This window comes from Neolamprologus brichardi, chromosome 15 (genome assembly GCF_056152115.1).
Source record: "Neolamprologus brichardi isolate AB-2024 chromosome 15, ASM5615211v1, whole genome shotgun sequence".
NCBI lineage: Eukaryota > Metazoa > Chordata > Actinopteri > Cichliformes > Cichlidae > Neolamprologus > Neolamprologus brichardi.
The window spans coordinates 16,109,462-16,129,348 of record NC_142118.1 but is presented as its reverse complement, the minus strand read 5'-3'; the positions used below and the strand labels follow the sequence as shown (position 1 = coordinate 16,129,348).

General features: G+C 40.2%; 1 protein-coding gene across 4 annotated transcripts in view; it reads left to right on the top strand.

Moving 5' to 3' along the window:
- Window positions 1-15,919: 15,919 nt before the first annotated feature.
- sipa1l1 (signal-induced proliferation-associated 1 like 1) overlaps window positions 15,920-19,887 on the top strand; it is a 95,323-nt gene continuing 91,355 nt past the window's right edge. For all 4 annotated transcript variants that reach the window (XM_087851848.1, XM_087851849.1, XM_087851846.1 and 1 more), the window contains exon 1: window positions 15,920-16,206. The gene's annotated coding sequence lies outside the window, so the exon portion shown is untranslated. The remainder of the gene's footprint in view (window positions 16,207-19,887) is intronic.

The window sequence follows — 19,887 nt, the reverse complement described above, 5'->3', positions numbered from 1 at the left end:
TGGGTTCAGAGCTAGTGTCACCTAAAAGAAAATGTTTTCTTGTATGCGGTCTTTAGAGACGTTCAAATCAATATTTGTTCATAAGAAAACAAACTAGCGTATGCTAAGTATGCAAAACCAAAAGGCAAACACTGTTATTGGCATTGTTTGAACACAGCTCTGCATTAACAGCTAAAGAGACTTTCTGAGGCTTAAACGTGGGAATATTGGACATAATAAGAGCAACAGCATAGCTTTGGTGTGTACAGAGTGGCAGGAAACAAGCTGGAGCACAGCGGCTGTATGCCTTCACCAACCAGGAGAGTTGCAAGCTTTTGGATATGTAAAAGCCTATCATTATTAGTACAGACATTAATCCACTGCAGCAAAAATAGTTCAAAATCAGAGGGAAAAAGACTAAGTCAGCAATGTCTGGAAGTGTATTGTTGTTGGTTTTATATCCTAGTGACCACTGAATGATTCAAAATAACTGCCCAAACATGTCTGCAGGAATATCTCTCGATGGCAGCCAACGGATGAAAAATCAAGTCAAATGAAGTGCCAAAACTGCAGTTCCATTAACGACCACTTGAGGCTGAATCCAAAAGCGAGACAATCTCCGTAGACTCCCGTGAACCACTTCGATTTAAAATGAATGTTAACATTGTGGAAAACACCATGGTGCAAAAAACAGGGAAACTGCTCCCAGAATTCTGAAATACCTCTACCAGAGGTAGAACCAAGGACAAGAGTGTTTTTCACATCATTTAAGGTCTTTAACAGATGAAAAAGATTCATGTATAATATTATTTTACTGCAAAAGTGGTTAAATTGATGGATATTATAATATAAATATCATTATGTTATGATATAAATTTAATTTAAAAGAAAAACTGCAAATTAATGCCAAGCCAAGTGGAAGATGCTACACCTGGACTCAATTTCATAATAAAATGTCTGATTCATTCCAAATTGCCTATGACAGTAGGTATAGGGCTCTGTCTGAAGAAAAAAAAAAACACAACCTGAATGATACATGGATTCATTCAGGTTTTGTTGGGATTACTCCAGAAGCACCAATTTGGGTTTGCTAGAAAGGTCTGATTAATCGAGCAATATGTGTGTACACATAGCACACTTAAAATAAAAAAGCAAGGAAATTTATGCTTGGTCAGATTTTTCTTTGTTGTAACCACAAGTCTTTGCAATATATCTTATATCAGTGGAAAACCTGTTTATTTCCTTTAAATGTAAGGAGAACGCATTTGTAGGTTGAGCAGCAGAGCTGAGTATGTGGTTTGTCTCACAGAGCGGCCAGGATGCCTGCCATGACTGCCCTTCACCATCAGGCCCATTCACGCTGGTGTCGGCAGCATGTACACTGAAACCTGAACATGTAAGGGAACATTATGTTCAGCGATGAGTCCAGAATCTGCCTACAGAAGTTGGTTTGTACGGTTAAAGTATGGAGAGGATATGGTGAATGCTATGCTGACTGCTGCACTGACAGGGTCGCAGCTTTTGGTGGAGGCAGTGTGATGGTGTGGGGCGGCATCTCCCTCACTGGAAAAACAACTTGTCATCATTGGAGGAAATCTCAATGCATGGAGATGAGATTCCGCTACCAGTGGCAATCCCACATCTCCACAGTCTGGGACCAAACTCTGTCCTCGAAATGACAATGCTCGCTCCCACAGAGCAGGATTTATCGGAGACGAATGACCTGCCTGCAGTCCTGACCTTAAACCATTATCAGACTAATACACATCCAAGAGGAAGTATTTTTGTTTATTAGTTTTTTATTTATCATTAATCATCGGATATGTGGTCTGTGTGTTGCACCCACACCTCGTGCTAGCTCGTAGTGTTAGCTCATATCTTAGTACTCCATCTTTTCACCCAAGTAGGGTAAGCTCTGACTCTATAAAACACGAAAGGGGAAGAAATGCTAATAGTTAAGCTTCAGACTGCAGAGTCACCGCAGCTCCATCCACCTTTTACACTATAAAAGGTGTTTCCCTTCTGGAAGGACTTTGGTATGACCTCTTAAGGGCAAAACTTGACCTTTGGCCACCATAGTTAAATAGTTAGACAAGTCAAGCAAAACATTTGTAGATGCAATAAAATTCTCTCCTTGCTTCTTGAAATACACTGTTGTGTGAAGTGAAAAGATTGCGAGCAGAGCAGTGGACTAACTTTAGGCTTACTTCATTTAATTCAGGTTTAATGTAAATACGAATATAAATGACAATATTGCAGTTTTATGACTTCTAATAAATCTTGTCTTCTTTCTTCCTCAGGAGGACAGCAATTCAAAACTCCAAAAGTGCTACTAAATTGACTTGACTTTGTTTGGTCTAAAGCAACCATGTTTGCATGACTTGTATTTGTCAGCCTCAATAACAATTCTTGATAAAAGCAAAGGAAGAAAAAAAGCTTGTCGGAAGCACGGTGAAATGTTTTTGTTGATGAATCACTGCATCAGCAACTTGTCTCACAGATCCAGCTTTAATCTTGAAGCCCCCCGCCCTTCATTCGCATTAGAAACACTGAGCTCGAGCTTGTTCTTGCATTTGAATGCAGTATGTATGTTTGACAATTAATCACACTTGCTTTCTGCTCGCGCTAGCGTCACAGAAGCTGGAGCCGCTCCTGGTGAGCATATGCTATATTCAGATCCACATACAAGGGCACAAAAGATTGGTGGAGCTTCACATCTTAACATCAGCGTCTGAGCTAGATGTGTACCTTTTTCCTTACGAAAAAATACATATCCATCTTTTTTTGTGTTTGTTGTTTAACCGAAGCCCCCAAATCCTATCACAGCATGTCCACATCCTGGCCAACCCCCAGCTTGCCTCTTCCCACGCCCCCTACCCCATGTGGAGCTGGAAATCAAAAACATAACAACTAAATGTCTCCTCAGGACAATCAGCTTTATTTCTGGTGAGGAAATGTTCTGAGCGCATTCGTGTGCACGTGTGGCGGGGGCGGGCGGTGTGATTGAGAGGCAGCAGAGGAGTACTGTGTGCACTTATATGTGTATAGGTGTATGTGTCTACGTGCCCTTATGTGCGTGCTTGAATAGGGTCCAACTCCAAAGCACTTGTTCTACTGCAGGGTGTTGTGATGTCATCCTCCCACCTCTTCGCTGTGTTTTCGCACCAGTGTGAGTCACTGCGCTCTAGTTCTCTTTGTGGGGAAATGTATTTGTGCATACAGTGCCAAGCGGGAGGTATTTTGAACTTGCATTTTGTCAGTGTGTTTTAATGCATATCTTAGAAGAGTTTTCTGTACAAGAAAAGCCCCAGGACTGCAAGGATCATGGTGCTGACAACCCACCAGCTTCTTTACCATATGCACAGACAGAGACTAATTTATACGTAGTACATTTCTCATACTGGCAATACAGTTTTCATCAAGCGTGAATAATAACAGCCCAGCACCCCATGGGATCGGCCTGTCGGTAGGTTTAAGATTGCGCTAAGAGCAGAGAAAGTTCTAGCTTTTCAGGGGCCCTTGCAAGATTCTGTTTGGGGGCCCCTATTTTGTAAAAGTACAATGGGAGAGGAGGAGTTCAAACCCTTTAAGATGATCAAAAGAAAACCGGCTAGATTTGTGAATCTAAAATTCAATGATCTTTGGCGCACCCAAACAATTTAAAGCCGCAGAAAATAACAATAATAAAAGGTAACAAAAACAATGTTCGTCTATGTTTCCTCCAAAAATTATTACAGATTTCAACACAAAAAAATGAATGTGCAAACAACAGCACAAAAGAAAAAACCCGTTGCCACAGCCTGAGGGGCACTGGGCCCACTCACTTCAGTAATGTTAGTTTCAATTATCAAAATAAGTATGTTTATTGAGTTATCACAGGGAGAGTCTGACCAGTAAAAACTGGCCATTTCACACTGACCAATGCATGCTAAATGTGAGCAAGCACGTCAGGGTTCAGTAGAGGATGAAGAAACTTTGCCATATGACATATCATATGAGGCATTGACACGATGTTTAACTTGTTTGGAGCTTTGGTTGCACTGAACTTGCCTGACTTCTCTATTTATGTGATATGTGCACAGTCTCAGTTGGAAATAAACCCATTCATCATGGGAACTGTTAACAAATAGGTCACCTGTAATTAATGGATGTGTTTTTCTTGCAGTTTCTGGCTGCACAGAATGAGTGTATGGGGTTAGAGTGAAGATGAAGTCGCTTAATGGATCAAATAGGCCTTTTTCTATTTAAAATAGCAAAACCTGCAGAACAATAGACAATAGTAAGCACTAGAAATGTCTTTTTTAAAGCACAGGCATTTTCCAGTGAGAGGAGTTAATGAATTTATAGCTCCATGCACCACTCTCTCTGTTGATAATAGGTCAGTGTGGCTCACCCAACAGCCTTTCTCTGTCTCTCGTCTGTCAGATGGTTTATTTATTAATTAATTTAATTCTACCTTAGAGCTCAGTGTTTTAGTGAATGCATAACCTATATTGGGCTTTACGATCCACAACAAAAATAGTTTCTTAATCAATGCAGTTTGTAAAATCCATAAAAAATATGATCAACTTCACCTCTTTGCAAGCACCTACACAGACAGCATGCTAACACTAAGCATGAACCCAGAGTGATGGTAAACCCGAGTGAATGCTGCCCCCATCCCTGCAGCCAGACCCTGAACTTCAACAGGTAACAAACTGATGAGCAGTCAGGCTGCAGCCTCCGTTTCTGCCTCTTTGTGCTGGTTTTCATCTTTGATTTGTTGTTGTCAGCTTTGTGTTCACACCTAAATACTAAGAGAAAGCTCATATGTGTGTCCTCATTATGATAGTGTTGGTGTGTGGCACTGTAGCCTATAGGTTTATATTGTGAAATGCTAATTACAAGACAATGCATTCAAGGTCATTTTACAGAAAAATGCCAAAGTAATGAAACTAGTATAACAAATTACTTTCTCCTGGAAGTAATAAAGTAATGTACTGCATTACTTTTAAGAAAAGTGTTCTGTTTAATAAATGACTTTTTTGAATAATGACTCTTATAATGACTCATCAATTCATACCCCTACTGACAAATTGGACACAGGCCACAATATCTTTGTCTTCTTTGTAGCTTAGTTTTGTTTATATCATACATTTAATTGTTAATCACAGAAGTGCCTCACTAAACACTTGAAGGGGCTTAGCTGGCTACAAATAAAGACAGGAAATTTTAATTATCCCCAAATATGGAAGGCTGAACAAGCCGCTTGGGGTCTCCCTTGTGGCTTCAACTTGTTCCTGTCATGCATATACTACAACAATACTGAATGCTCATATTAAACATGGTTAAACTTGTAAATAGCGAGGTCAGTGAAAGTCAGTGTGTAATCCCTTGGAGGCAAATGCTTACACTTCAGACTGCTCAAAAGTTTCAGACAGTCTTTTTTTTTTTTTTTTTAGTTTTGCTTGCTGTGAATGAAAGTATTCTAAATAAATCTGGTTTCAGTCCAAGAATAAACACAAGGACTTTGAAGTTAGCATACTAGCTCCCTTTAAGAACTGTGGAAGACAGAAAAACAAAAGATTTAAAGATTTTTAAATTCTGTTTCTGTTGCTTACTTCAAAACTAAAAGCATGAATAAATTTGACAGTTAATAATGAAGCAAAACACTTGCCTTATTTTAAGGCATATTTAATAAATTCTGCCTCTAGCACATAAATGGTGCAATACGTGTAAAATATACACAAGATAAATAATAATTAATTCTTCATTACTCTTGTCTCTGTTATGTTTGTTTTAGAAAGTGACACCTAACGTGACAGAAGGACTTTTGAAGTGTTTGCAATAAAGTTGCTTGCACAGGGCTTCTAGTATGCATCCTGCTTCTAACTAATTACTACTGAACTAAATGCTGCAGGCTACAGACTCCAACAGATGTATTGGTAAGACTTTAACATCCGTAGATTTAAGATTTACTATAATTTTCCCAAACTTAGTCATCATGTTAAAATTCGTAGTGTTAGTATGACAACTTTAAAAAACTGGCAAACTTTGAATGACAGTACAAGAAAAGACAAATCCAAGCATAATTGTTGAGACGTGATAAACAACATCAGCATTTCTGTGTGATAGTAAAGAAATTGTTCTTTCTCTGATGGGATCATTGTACCAAATTCAGTTGTTGATTGACTTCCTGTTTGGTAGTTTTGCTTCAGAATTTTTGGTTTTAAATGTGTTGTGAAGTTTTTGTTTGGGGGTGTCTTTAACTTGTCATTAACAAGAGAATATTTCAGGTACATACAAGAAACTTGGTAGAGAATCAGAAACAAATGTGAGATTGTTTTCCCTTATAAATCATAAAGTTTTTAATGTACAGTTTTCTATGTACAACATTCACAGACCCTACATGTAAAAGAATTTGAAGGAGGAAAGGAAGACAACTTCCTGTGTTTCTACACTCATCTGTAAATACACAAACATCTGCTGGAAGAATTTAGACAACCAGTCCCAGAGGACACAGTTTTAATATTAACACTGTAAAATAAATATTTGGGATATATTCTTGATTGGTCATAAACGTTTTGCTCAACTTCTTCTAGTGTCACCACTCAGCCAATAAGCTTGGGGTCACTGATGCTAATAAGCAAGCGTTACCATAATAATAATCTGATATTAATAATTATATATTATTATATAATTAATATCAGCATGCTACAACACTAGTCAATCTAAGAAAAGGAAAATTAAAAATAATGAAAAAGTAAATTTTTGTTCCTTATTTCAAAGAGATAAACTGTATTTGTTACATGCAAAGAGAAATATTTTAAGTCCCTGTTTGTTTTGGTGTTTGCTTGTTATTGTTTATAACTCATGAAAATCAGAAACCCTGTATCTCATATCACTAGAATATTTCATACTGAACGTTAATAACTTATTTAAAACTTTATGAATACCGCTCAACCAAAGTCATAGGGAAGATGTGCTGACTGTCACTGAGATCCTCCACAACAACAGTTAGCCACATATAATCACTCCTGAAAAATCTGATTATTGGCACAGAGCTGAAAGTAACCCGAAGAGAAGGAAAAGGTGCATACGCGACAGGGATGACTGCAGCCTTGGGACTATGGTCGAGAAAAGTCCAACCTGGGAGAGCATCACGGCGAGTGGACTGAGGCTGGTTTTACTGCATCAACAGACGCCATGCAGAGACATCTTCATGAAATTAGCTACAACTTTTATGACACTCCTTAACAACATCAGATATGTCTTACTCCTAAGGGTGAAAGACGCATTGAATTTAATTATAAGGAACATGGCATACATGTGCTCAAAATGTGCACAAATGTTAAAGTGGGTGAAGTGTTTTACTCTCTTTCGAAGTAGCGATTGGAGAGAATATCATCAATAGCCCCTCCCCTCCTGTCTTTCTGAAACGGCTGCCACTCAGCCAAATAAATGGCCCTAGCAGTTTATACAATGACATTATTCAACAAAGCGCTAATTGCACACACACTCCAATCAAGAAACACTGGTTTCCACTCATGTAAAACAAGCGCATCAAATTCTGACTATTTTCAGAGCGCACTGTCTGCATTACGCCCCTTAGTAAAGGGGACAGAAGAGCCAGTGTGTGTGAAAAGAACTTGCCGCTTTCCTCGTGTCAATCTCTGTTAGTGTAGGAGCACCATTTGAGTGGAACTTTGTGAATGGGACCCATTCTTTTCATTCCTCTGCTTCCAGGGGTAACGGGGTAAGGAATTCCACCGCTGTCCTTTTCTGGGTTCACTCTTCACTACTTGACATCTTAATATGACTCAGACGTGTAATAATTGCCTGCTGCAGTCTTGGCATCAGATATGATAATGTGTAGTGATGCAAAGAGCATGCTGTAATAAAGACTGAGCTCCAAAAAGCACCACGTATCTGATCTGTGACTTACTCCATTGTATTGCTTTGTACTGAATGTAAGTTTTGGTTATTAAATAAGAGTGCAAAAGTAACTTTTATATTCATTTTTTTAAGCATAAAATAAAATAACAACAAGTGATTATCAGTGTAACTCCATAGGATGAAGGTTCCTGGTCTGAATCTGTTGGTGCTTCAAGTGTATAGAATAAAGCACTGCATGATTTTATGGTTGAAATGCAAATTGTATAGCAACATGCTTCAAGTGGTCAGTAAGAGTAAAGGACACATGTGAAAAATAAAGAGGCTACTTTAGACACTCCTTAAGAATAAAAACAAATTGTGGACAGAGGTTAAGTAATACTGTGCTACTTTTCTTCAAAATGTACTATATTTATTAGTATATGTAGTAGGCTATATGGACAAAAGCCACCTACACATGGCACAGATGCTTGACATGTAAAACATACATGCATCGGCTCCACCATGAAGCTCCCAGCACACAGGTTTTGTGCTACTGTTAATACCCACTAGTGGCAACTCTGCTCAAGAGGTCTTGGGTTTTTGTAAACGCTTCCACTTTGCAATAATATGACCTCCAGCTGATTGTGGAATATCTATGAGAGAAGTCATGAGCTGACTTGTTGCAGTTGATGCATCCTATGACAGTACCACACTCAAAGTCAGTCAGCTCTTTAGAGCAACCCATTATTTCACAAATGTTTGCAAAGGCAGATTGCACGACTTTATAAACCTGTGGAAATGGGACTGAAAACACTTGACTTTAAAGATTAAGCCCAGTGTTTCTTTCCATATAATGTATTTGTATCAAATGTGGAATTGGAACATAATAACTTATTTATACCAATAATACAAACACAATAACTATCTGTTACGTATTGTATATAATTAATATGTAACTGGGACATTCCAAGGATTTGGCTTCACTGTCCCAGTTCACAGTTTGGACCTACATGCGTACCACTTGTGCAATATGTTAGTTATACACTGTACTTTTCATTGTTTATTTATTTATACTATCAGGGTTTGCAACAGAAATCAAAAGTATTTTTTTCAGTTTTTAATGTTCCAAATTTCAAATAAAAATGTAATTTTAAATTAAATCCCTTTTGCTGTGCAGATCTATGCAGATAAGTGGGAAAAGGGGAAATGCGGAAGTAAAATCCGCTGAATAACAGTGACATCAGTAATGACATCAAGCTAGGTGTCAGCTATGGTGTGATGATGACTGTCAATTGCATTATAAAATTTTGTTTTCCCATTACTTGTTTTGTATAAACAACTTAGGGGAAGATATTGAAATCAATGTCAGGCTTAAAAAGTATTGGATTTTTACATCTCTGTGGCATAACATAGTAAATACAATACTTTTTAAAATTATAAGGTAGATAAAGTATGGCTAAAATAAAATGACAGCTATAGATAGCTGTTCCTCTTCACTATCCTTCTAAATTCAGTTACATACTCAAAGAAAATTAGCAGGAAATTACGTTTAGACAGCTAGAAATGTCAGCAGTTGTTTGTTACACACACAATCTCTCCACATCAGGACTCCATGTTTTCAGACGCACCGATAACTTCCCCTCTGCTCTGCATGACTGCTGTTCTAATGAATGCAGAAGTTACATTGGTCACATTTATTCTCATAAATACACTCGCTTCTCAGCTGTATAGAATTCATAATAACACCTGTAGATGAATTGATTATTTTCTTCTGCTTAAGCATCTAATGCTTCACTATTTTACTGGTATAACGAGCAGTGAATCTTGTTGCTGATGTGTCTTTTCAATTCTTTAATCCAAACTCAATTACATTCTGCAGCTAACCCAATTAGACTACTTGAACTAATCCCGAGGGAGCACTTTTTCACCAGAGAACAATACAAACCGCCCACACAAATATCCGCCCCATGACAGAACGGGGTGGGTAGTGTTAAGACCCACAGAGTTACAGGAATAGAGGAGTTTTAATGACAGTAATCTCTTTTCCTTTGTCTCTATTAGATTTTTATGTCATCCTGGATGACATTTTACAATAATGGATGCACATATGGAAAGTAGAAATGAAAGGAAAGGCTGAGCTAACTGGGGAGAAAATGACTAAATGAAGATGAGAATGTGAACTGCTGCCACTAGAACCGCATTTATTAACTGCAGAGGAGAAAAGACAGGCTGGGGACAGAGAATACAGAATAAGTTTGTGACTATTCACAGGTGATTATGTGGGTGAGAGTTGAAATCTTGTGTCTTTCATACTGTTCACCCACTCTTCACATTGGTACCTGCTGAGCTACTTTAATTGGGGCGATGCTCTTTCTCTTATCTAATTAAAAATTTAAGAAGAAATAAATAATGCAGTGTTTTTGAAGAAAGTAGGGACTTTTTTAATGTGGCTGCAATATCGTTCTAAATCTTTTGCCGCAGTGGTGGATGTGATTTGCTAATAGGCTACACTCTACAGGATTTCTGGTTATTAAGCTCGAGGCTGCTCAAACAACATCACAGAACTCTTCTCGAAGTTGCCAAATAATCTGGGGTGGTAGGAAATACGTTCACTTAAGTGCTGTGTTTCAAGCACAAATCCCATTAATTAAGAGGAGCAATTAATGGGGAAATCCACTGGCACAGACACAACCAGGCACATCAAAGTATGTTTACAGGTACTGCAGACAGCTCCTGGAGGCTACATAAACCAGTGTAATCATAAAGTTTTTGCTTTGAGCATGAGTGGACATTTCAAGCAAAAACACTGTTCAATCACTGTGAACTGTTTGACTATTGTTCAAAGGTCCCAACTCATGCATCTCAGGGTTAAATGACTTTTCATAATTAAAGTAGGCCTTTTACCTGTCATGGTTTTACCATCCATCCGCCCATTTTCTTCTACTGTCCAGGTCGGAATTTTGGGGGTATCAATCTAAGCCACAGGTGTCGAACTCCAGGCCTCGAAGGTTGCTGTCCTGCTTGTTTTCCAACTAACCTGCCCTTGTAGCTTCTTATTTGCAAAGCACACCTGATCCAGGTAATCAGCAGCAGGTAGGGCAGGGTTATCTCAAAAACAACCAGGATGCTGGTTTGACACCCCTGGAGCAGAGAAGTCCAGACCTGCCTCTCCCCAATCACCTTCTCCATCTATTCCAGGGGGAGAGATCATCCAAAGCCAGCTAGAGATGGACACACCTAACCTAGGAGGCATCCTGGTCAGATGTCTGAACTACCTGGCTCCTTTCAATCTGGAGGAGTCTGGGCTCTACTCTGAGTCGCTCCCAAAAACAGAGAGCTCCTCACACTACCTTTGAAGCTGAGTACAGGCATCCTTCAGTGGAAGCTCATGTCAGCCACTTGTATCTGCAATCTTGTTCTTTTCATTCTCCTCGTCCTCTTTCCCCTCACTGGTGACCAAGACCCAGAGATAGTTGAATGCATCCACTTGGGACAGCATCTTGTTCGCGCTCCAGAGTGGGCAGAATATATTATTCTGCATAAATATTTGTTTGTTTTAACTACTTTAGAAGTCTTTGGATTTGAACACTTCTCCTGACTTTACATTAGCATCTCAATGAACCCCACCTTTTACTGATCCAGCTATTACTAATGATATGTTGTCAGTGTATGTTAATGATGAAAGCAACTACTGTGAACTGTGGATTCTACATTTTGAAGCTTCAGTGTTAGCTACTTAGTCGCCACTGCCATGTTAGCTTTTTCATGCAAGTAGTTAACATATTTGGACAAGAAGGTGATGCACTAACTATTGCAAGCTAATGCTAGCTAGCTTGGTTAGGAAGCTCCATTCATAAACTGTTGAGAGACAACACACAGACATACATATTTGCTTATTAGTGCATTGTAACTAATAAAATGATAGAATTTCACTTATCAAAACTGAACACAAGACTTCTTGAATAGTCTGTATAATGCAGGATGTTAAAGTATTGGTCAGCTAATTAAATTAAAGGTTCCAACAGCACAAAAAAGTAGAGGTACCCAGTAAAGGGACTTAATGTAGCTCAGGTGAGGCCTCGCAGACGCCACTGGGTAAGCTGACTGGGTAAGCTGACTGGGTCATGACACTTGTCAATCAAAGTGGCTCTGCTCTTAACACCAGTAGCAGTAGAAACAAGTATAAGAAAACAGGGATCGATTTTGATTCTTTATCCACTCTGAGTCTAACAATGTTACATGAGCTTCAATGCTACATCAGTGAAGCACTCTTTTAAATGATCTGCTAGTTTTTCCTTTACCTTTACTATTGTGTTGTAATGGGGTTGGGATAGATGAAAGTGTTAGAATTAGGTTTACCGCAAACACCTTCACCATTACAGTAAGTGACTCCCATTTAAATACTTGGCAAGGTCATGTGCCAGCTCACTCCTGGTGGCTACTTGGCGGGGCCTGGCGCCTGCTGCTCAGTCAGGCCTCTTCCGGGGCGCGGAGGGCCCTCGGGCCTCCGGCCTCTGTGCCTGCGGCTCGGTTCACTCTGGCACAGCTGGCTGCCGGCGGAGCCGACGAGCACGCCGGTGCAGCCCCCTCTAGTTTCTGCCCGGTGGCTACTGGGTGACCCCTCGCCTGGGTATCCTCAGCCCTTCCCATGAAGGTGGCACGGATGCCCCTCCGGTGGTCCTCCTTGGGCTCTTGCACTCTGGGACCTCTGGATGTCTGGGGCCTGGATCTCCTCCATGCCTGCTTCATGCCCTGAGGGACAGGGCTATGGCTCTCTACATCCTCTTGCAGACCATTACATGGGGAAACCATTTGAATACAAGCGCGCCGATCCACACAGGTGTGCACACAGGTGTTCACTGTTTGTAGACTTAAATCACACCTTTCTTGGCTGCTACTTCAAAGCACATTGTGCGCTGTCTGTCCTGCGTGCTGCACAACAACATTCAATATTTAGTATTTACTGCTGTTTACACTTAGGTAGATTAATGCGATGGTGTTGTGTATAGTATGTTGCTTTGTTTTGTTTTGTTTTTTTTGCTTGTTTTCTATTCTTTTTCTCTCAACAGGTGATCCCGGAGATTTTTTTTTTTTTTTTTCCCCCTTTCTCACTGTCCCTCTCCCCTTCTGTTTTTCTTTTCCTTCCTCTTTCTTTCTCCCTTTCCTATTCCTCACTCATGTCTGTCCCGTCTGTAACAACTGAAAATAAAATAAAATAAATAATAAAAACAAAGGTCGATCAAATGGACCAATACGGCAATGCCATGATGATCCATTTGGCAAAATAAATCCATTGGGTATCCTTGTTGGTCTTCAGACAACAATTCTGACGGCTAAAGAACCAAATGGGACAGGCAAGAAAAAAAAAAAAAAAAAAAAAAAAAAAAAAAAAAAAATACTTGGCACTAAAACACAAACATAAATATATAGTATCTCGTCTGTGTCATATGGGTGTGGTTTAATAGGAAACACACCAGATTTAGAGGCTTAAGAGCAAATTCCTCCAAACAGTGGATCACCAGTCCTACTGAACTGTTATGATCATTGTTAGTTTCTAGTTACTCACACTGTTGTGACTTAACTTCCTGAACGACAGAGCACAGATCTCAAATAATTTTCTCACGTACACTGGAACTCCAAAATTCACCAGACATTACCCAACAGAGATGAAAGTGAAAAAAATAGCACAAAGTCTATGTGACACCCAGTTGTGTCACTGTGAGAAGAGTGCAGGGAGCAGTCAGGTGATCGATAGTTTGCTGCTAGATGGCCATCTTGTGTCCTGTGTCTTGCAATTATTTATTGAGTGCGTCTAAAATGTACCCTCACCTCTTGTGTGTGACAAAAGACATGTACCAACTGCTTTCCCCAACAGAGTTCAGAGGTGAAAACGTGAAAACAACACTAGTTGCATCCAATATTAAGGTTATTTGTTAGTTTTTGTGGGGTTTTTTGGGGGTTTTTTTTCTGAATACTTTCAATCAGTTCTAGCTAATTACCTAGTTACCACTCATACCTTTGGATGTTAATAATGGAAGTATACACACCAGGCTTGATGCATCTGGGTATTGCCCTGACTCGTGAAGCTGTCTTAGAGTGTCCTAGGGGCTGTACTGTCATTTATAAAGTGAATAACAATTTCAGGATCTTGTAACCAAACAATGTGGAGACTCAACCTGGTCATCTTCCCTATCCATAACCACTGCTTTTGATGGTCTAACCCTAACCAGAGACTTTCTCAACTAGCCCCAGCACGGCAACTTATCCTAACCTTAACCTCAGGATCTCAATACCTGAGGCTGAACATGGAATTTGACCTACGCCCAACCATGTTTACTTAGTCTGAGTTGTACATTAAATATAGTTTTAGGTTTTTACCATCATTATGAATGACACACATTTGTGGGGGCCGTGGGTGACATGTGCATGACAGTTGAGATTTTGAAGACACTAACTGTGACCACTAACTGTGACCACTAACCATGTGACGTTAACTTCTCTGGCATTTTGGATGTGTGGCAATCATGGTGACAATGTAGGATTAACGAACAAGGCCCCATTCACACTAGCCTGGAGACCAATCTGCAATCATCTGGCAACCGCCAATGAGAGAAAAACATGTATTCTATAATCAGTTTTGAGTGGTTGCTGGGGTTGACAGTTGCAAAGGAAAAGATTATGAAAGCCCCAGTTACACAGGCCTACAGACCAGTCACTGACCCCCTAGTAACCACCTGTCACTAAGGAAAAACACATATTCACAAATAGAGTCCAGATACTCTCTGAGCTAGAGTGAACAGCAAACTGGAAATGGAGATGGTTCACCTTCAAAGTTAAAGAAAATGTTCTTTGTAGGCAGGTTTTACTAACTAGTAGTCAGTGATTATTTGCTGGAAAACACAAAAAAATCGATCATTAGGTTTTTGGGGCAGCAACTTATTTTACCTAGTGAAAGCCAGCAGACTCTGGGAAATGTGTACTCATACAGATTTTTCCATTGGAACTAGTGGTTGCATCATGTCTTAAGTGTATGACTGACAACTCTCGAGCAATGCGTGATGAACTTAATATTAGTCAATGGGCCAGACTGGGTAGGTTTGTCCCATCTTCCTGACCCAGTCCACACAAAAACATATTATTGACTAACTGTAATCTCAGATGTTTTCTTGGCTTAAGTTTTGACAGTTTACTTTCCCTGTGACGGCATTTGTTATACCTAAAATAGCTACCAGACTATTATTTGATCCAACCCAACTTCACTAACCATCCAAATGTTGCTGATATTTCGTTTTCTTTCCTTTTATTAAGTCCAAAGTCATAGCCATATTTTTTTCAATTCTTAAGAGAGACCACCATGTTTAGATGTCTACTAGCTAGTTAACATACTACTAACTTTTAAAGCAACTACACTTTGTGCATATTTCTTTATTTTATATTCTTTATTGTAAGACCTGGAAAACCAGCTACACTGATAATTTTAATACTCTAATGTGTCTCAGTCTTTGTTTTCTTTGTGTAAGTTAACAGCCATTTGACCCAGAAATGGCTAATTACATCAAATGTAGTGGGTAGGTTTTATCTGTGACCCACGTTGTGGTTCATATCTGAGAACTAGCAAAATATAGATACATTTAAATATTTTAATGCCTCTCTTCATCCTTTTCGATGCTTGTATTCTTTTATACAAATAGTGCCAAAATTACCCCTTGGTATTGTTATCTAAGTAATGAAGAGCACCTTCATTATACTTCATTATATCCCAATGTAGCAGCTGAAAACCAAATGACAGTTCTTAGACAGGGTAAACACATTCCAGCAGGTAGCTTCCTGTTATTCTGTCCTCGATACAAGCATTAGATCGATTAGATAGTGTTTATCAACACGCAAACCTGCCACAACATCACAGGCTTGAATTTTTTAAAAAAGGGGGGCATCGCTGAAAGCCCAGCCACTGTGTTGCCAGAGCAACGCATTCCCTCTCTCCTGTCCTTTTTCAACAGCGCTGGGTCGGCCTCTCTTTAATTCAATTCGCCGTGTCACCGCGAGGCTACGCAGTCTGATAAGCAGTGGCTTTCCGTATCGCGAGAGTACAGCTCAGAGGATTACAGGGAGGCGGTGACCTAATCGCCGTCGCGAGGCGGGGCGAACCGCTGCAACTTTGGATGAACTTCTGATTTGAACAAACCGAGAGGCGGTCGGCGGAGTGCTCGGACAGCAAGCGATACAAAGGTGAAAAGCAGCGGAGGTTTTCTGCTACGAAGCTTTGACAGCCGGTTCACTTTACAGCAGTTCTGTGTCTCGGTCTGTGTGCGCGCCGCCGAATGACCAGCGAGAGCGTTATTTTTCATGTCGAAAAGGTGGAAATTGATAAAGGTGAGTGCGTTCTCTTCTACGTTGGTGTGCGTATAGAAACTGGGGGATATTAGATCCATTACTATTCGGTTAGCCGGATTGTAGCTGCTATTAGTGTGCTAAAAACCAGTGTGGATTAAGTATTTGGATAAATGCAGTATATTCTAGGTAGAGAAAACAAGGCTGAAAAGTTTAACTGGCGCTCAGGTAACGTTTACGTGGTACTGGTGTGGATTTTATTTCCCCTCCCAGCATGTATCTGATTTTATTACCTGTATCATAACGAGCAGGCTTTCAGCCCCCATTCAGTTAACGGCGTCTTCTTTGACACATGCACGCAGACATCACAGTTAAAAATTCAGACAGCGATTCACCGTTGCTCTTAAAGACACAGGAAATCTTGCGAAAATGACGATCAGATAAAGGTAATGGTTGTTTGGTTAAGTCTCTGCGTGACTGCTGCATAATTGGGGATGGCTAGCCGCAGCCGCTCTAGTGGGTTTCCTGTGTATCCCAACCTATGCTGTCTGTCTTATCATCTTACATGTGGACGCTGCAGCTGGCGTAAAGACTTGTGGGGCCACTTTCATCAGAGAAATGTCTTCTATCTGGGGAAACAGCTCTTGGTGCAAATGCATGATTTGCAGTGCATTAATGTCAGCGGGCATTGCTGCTGCCGATTTGAATGGTTTGCCTGGACATCTGCAGCATTTCACAGCTCTGTAATGTGTTGATTGGCATAGAGATCAGTCAGGGATGTGATGAGAGATGCAAAGTTTATTACTTATCCCCGGACTCACGTGTTGTTTCATGGTATTACTTGCATGTGATGTGTTATTTTCAGAGCGCAGTGCAAGCTTAGGAACTTGCTGGAAATCAAAAATGAAGTTATTTCCACCTAAGGCTCTGTCAACACCAGTCTCATTAATCAAAATGGCCGTCAGTGTAGTTTAGTCACATTTGAATAGTGATGTAGGAGTGCTACATTTAAGATGCCTCAGAAGCTTGGCTCATCAAACGATTTAACCATGAAGTAAGCCTTTTTCTTTTTTTTGTATAGGCCAGTTAAGTTTATTAAAGTTTGCTTGTCTTAAAGAGGTTAGTGCTTGCTTGTGTCTGAGATCTCTCTCTGTCACCATTGGGGTGGGGGGGGGGGGGGGGGGTGTATTGTTAATGGACCTCCTGTAGATGCTCTGTCTTCTTTTTTTTTTTTTTTTTTTTTACTGCCATCTCCACCTGTGGAGTCCGCCCCCAGGCTACCAGCGTTACCCCTTCGGAAGGAGGGGGTTAACGCACACACACACACACACACACACACACACACACACACACACACACACACACACACACACACACACACACACACACACACACACACACAGAAACACTCTGCTTCCTTCACTGACAACTCCTTAATGGACACATCAAAGAAATGACATTTCTGTTCGCTGGGTGACTGGGATGGGTCTAATTTTCAACTCGAACAACACAGCAGCACCGCTGGAGATGCTTTCCTTCCACGGCATCATTTGAGCTGCTTTGTCCTTCTTGCTTTGGCGGCTGCAGCAGCTGCGTAAAAAAACAAACAAAACCCAAACTCTGATATATCGGTTGAACATCTCATGCTATCAGCCCTCCCTCGTCAGTGCCTGTGAATGCCAAGGCTGAGCTGATCTGGAAGCTGTGTCGCATTTATAATATTAAGTAGACTATTGAAATTGAGTGTGTAGGTGGAGGCGCACATGTTCTGTCACACGTGTAGCTGCTGAATTAAAAAAAGATGAGGGGAGGAAAAAAAAATTCAAGCACTGATGGTGGGCAGCTGAGAGATTATTTTAAGTGCTTTGGGATGTTGAAACATCTCTAGATGTTTTTAGATTAAGCGGCACGAGTTGAATGAATGAGACAGTTGTCATCACGCAGTCAAGATTGTGAGATGTGAGATGCATAAATTATTTTCAACTACTGTGGTTGACAGAGAAAGGCATCCCCGAAGACTTTAGTGCAGGCTTTGCTAGAAAGCCTAGGTCAGTGTGCATGAACCCTCTCCATCGCAAGCACACAGCAGGGGGTTCCTTTACTGCTTTCAAATAAAGAATTTCCCAGGACCTTGGTGTCTTCTTGTGAGCAAAATCCTGCATTTTAAATAAACACTTCAATTAGGATGTGGTGAAAAAGTCTCAAATGTGTAGTTTAGCCCCATTTGGGACAGGAAAAGATTTGGAGGTGCTCAAGGAGAGAATCTGAGAAATGCAAAGTGAGGAATAGGAGGACATTTTAATCCCATAACTGGGATACTAGCGCTTTCCCTTTTGACGTGTAATGCATCACTGACAGTATCTGATAATGGGGTCTTACCTGTTTACGACATACCGCGCTAGCCTCACTATGCTCCCCTCCCTTCCACTGTTACTGCCTCATCCTCCCCTTCTGTCTCAGTTCTGTTGCTGCTCCTTTACTCCCCACCTCCCACGATTCCTTCCTCCTTTTGCCCATCACTGACAGTGCCTTTTCCTCTCGGCTTGCTTTCTTTCTGTTGTGGATGGCATGCCGGGGACTATGACATACTCTTCATTTCTGTCCACATCCCTCATATTTATCTCTGTCTATTACCATGTCACTCTTTCAGAGTGCCCATGTCGATCCTTTATGCATTAATCCTGATTCATGATGTGTGCTGCTTCTTTTTCTTGAGCTTACCTTTTTTTTTTTTTTGTGCTTTTGTCTGTCTGTTTTGATGACTCTTTACATGCTGGAGATTGGAATGTGAGTTCACTCTGTTTAAGGTCTTGGGGTAGGCTGTCTCTTAAGAAATAACAGAGCAAGAAATACTCTGTAACAGTAAGTAGCTCATACTGTAGGGCAGACTGATTGAATAAAAACTATTTGGCCTGGCAAAATGGTGTAATACAAAATACTGTGATTCTTACTGAGATGCTGTGCAGACTTTAATCACATTTTGAATTTAAGTCAGTAATACCAGGAATCTTAATTAGCATTGAAAAAAGGATTGATTACCTTGTTGATGGCCCGGACAATAAAGGAACTAGTTAAACAGTGAGACGGAAATGTTTTCAGGTGGTGACTTTTTGCTAACAATTTGGCGGTTGCTTTTCTTCTCTCGCTTTCTTTTTTTAAATTTCCTGCTGCTCTGTGGTTGACAGAAATGTCTCACATTCTAGTCTTATTGATAATCTTATTGATTACATATCTTCAGTAACAGCCTATCAGTGCTCAGCACATATTATTGTGTGCAACTTAGCTCTTGTGAGCTAGCTGAGCTATTTGAAGGCAAGGTTGCAGTTGCACTAAACATCATAATATTCTCTGCTGTAGTTGTAGGACAATGATTGTAATCTATCTCATTGGTGACCAACATGCTCACTTCCCCTTTTATACAGAAATGACCAAATAATGAACTCTAATTGGGAACAGAAGTAACATGTAAAGTGACACTAAGAATATACTCTATCAATGACCACATTTTTCTAGCAGATGCTGATCTTGTGAAAAAATGAGCAAGATGTCAAAGCCACTGGTAGAAATGGACGAAATGGAGGAGTAGCTAAGACATCGCTAACGGTAAAAAGCAGGCAGCAACAGATGAACATCAAACTATTTCAGACTGATTCACATCAGATGTGCATGTGTTTTGTACAGGCACCTGTTTTGGTAAATAATTTTTAAGTAGTCAACAGAAAG